Raw genomic sequence first — 2597 nt, 5'->3', positions numbered from 1 at the left:
GTTGTTACGAAATGATGAATGAGACTATTTTTTAATTACTTGATGATGGATAAAGTTAGTTGTGCTGAAAAGAATTCCTTTGACAATTTTTAGCTAAGTGAAAGGCTGTTTTAGTTAAGAACGGTGTTGAATGAGATTAATCCTGACTATTTTCTGATGAGAGGAGTGATATTTCAGTTAAGAAATGAAAAGGAAACATGATGAAGTGACTATTTTTAGTTGACCGATGAATACTTTTAGTTGAGCAAAAGACGAAACATGATGAACATGACTTTTTCTGATGATTGGCGGATAATTTTTAGATAAGAAATGACAATGAAACATGAAGAACATTGATATTTTCTGATGACTGGGGAATAAGTTTAGTTGAGAAATGATGAATGTGACTATGTTTTAGTTGATTGGCGAAACAATTTTTAGTTAAGAAGTTGCAAGAAAGGTTTGTCTTTGTAAATTTGGAACTGAATAAAGTGTAGATTTTTGTTTACGAACGGGGGGTTGGTAGAACTAATAAGTTGACTATGAGAATTACTTTGACTTAGTTTTGCAAATAAAAACTTGGTGACTAAAATTGTTGAGGAAACTGTAATGCGGTATAATATTATTTGACAAAGAACTAGTTAGCGAATGGAAGAAAAACAAAGAACATAAAAAATTGAGGTTAAGTAGGGGAATGAACACAGTGAACATACGGTGAACACAGAAAACATGTAAGAAAAAGTTGATGAATACAGTGAACATGCTGGGAATATGAACTTACAGAGAACATGAAAACATGATAAGGAGAATAGGGAATACAAAGAATGAACACTGAACGTGTGAAGAACAAGCTAAGAACATTGAGAACATGAATACTGAGTATAAAAGTTATACAGTGAACATATGATGTGTATGAAAACATGACAAAGAACATAGTGAACATAGTGGGAAAGCGGTAAAAAGAATTGAACTGAGCACGCTGTGAACATTATAGAACATAGAATGAAAGCAGAAAAACATGGAAATGCGAAGAATGTGCTAAGAACATTGAGAATATGAATATTGAGTATAAAAGTTATACAGGAAACATATGATGTGCAAGAAAACATGACAAAGAACATAGTGAACATAGTGGGAAAGCGGTAAAAAGAATTGAACTGAGCACGCTGTGAACATTATAGAACATAGAATGAAAGCAGAAAAACTTGGAAAATGCGAAGAATGTGCTAAGAACATGGAGAATATGAATATTGAGTATAAAAGTTATACAGGGAACATATGATGTGTATGAAAACATGACAAAGAACATAGTGAACATATGGGGAAAGCGGTAGAAAGGAATTGAACTGAGCACGCTGTGAACATTTATAGAACATAGAATGAAAGCAGAAAAACATGGAAAATGCGAAGAATGTGCTAAGAACATTGAGAATATGAATATTGAGTATAAAAGTTATACAGGGAACATATGATGTGTATGAAAACATGACAAAGAACATAGTGAACATATGGGGAAAGCGGTAGAAAGGAATTGAACTGAGCACGCTGTGAACATTTATAGAACATAGAATGAAAGCAGAAAAACATGGAAAATGCGAAGAATGTGCTAAGAACATTGAGAATATGAATATTGAGTATAAAAGTTATACAGTGAACATATGATGTGCAAGAAAACATGACAAAGAACATAGTGAACATATGGGGAAAGCGGTAGAAAAGAATTGAATTGAACTGAGCACGCTGTGAACATTATAGAACATAGTGAACATACGGGGAAAACGGCGGAAAAACATTTGAACTGAGCATGCTGTGACCATTTGTAGAACATGGAATGAACGCAGAAAACGTGGACAAAAAGTGAAGAACATAGCTGAATATAGAGAAAATATGCAAATACAGTATGATTATTGAAGGTTTGGGTACGTTGGGGAGGGGAGGGTAATGTAATTATTCTGATAAGCAGATATGTAGGAGAGGAATTTGGTCGGATATAATTATGTCTGATGATCTAAGACAGAGGAAATGTAGCTTGGTTAATGCCCCCGATTAATTTTACTACGTTAGAAATACGGTGATCTTAAATCTCAGGATGATTTAGTTGGAAATAATGAACTTGTACAAATGAACTAAGCTGGGGCACAAGAGTTGAAACTTGATAACTGAACTGGTTTTTATTTATGGTGTCTAAAATACAGAGGGTAAAATTTAAGGGAAATTGGACTGTTATTAACGAAGATACGAGAGAGAACTAAAGCGGCGATGAGAGCTGGAGCTTAGTAACTGTCTTGTTCTTATTTACCAGGTATGATGGGGTTAATAAACAAGATGTGCGAGGGAAGTAATGCGAGGACATGAGCTAAGGTTTGACAATTGAACCGATTGATTTGAGAAAACTGTTTTTGTTTAATGTATGGAACTAGTATTACAAAGTTCATATAGCTGTACGGATTTGAGAAAGATCAATATTAATGATAATGATTAGGGAGAGTAAGGTGTAAGGTAGAGAGAGACAGGTCTAGATAAGATTGTGACGATAAGATAGCAGCGGCGTTCGGTGGGGGTCGGTGTAGGTGATGCAGGAGTGAGATGCGAGCGGGTGAGAGGTATGAACAGGTGTT

The sequence above is a fragment of the Procambarus clarkii genome, unplaced genomic scaffold, assembly GCF_040958095.1.
Source record: "Procambarus clarkii isolate CNS0578487 unplaced genomic scaffold, FALCON_Pclarkii_2.0 HiC_scaffold_124, whole genome shotgun sequence".
Lineage (NCBI taxonomy): Eukaryota > Metazoa > Arthropoda > Malacostraca > Decapoda > Cambaridae > Procambarus > Procambarus clarkii.
This window is presented reverse-complemented; position numbering follows the sequence as displayed.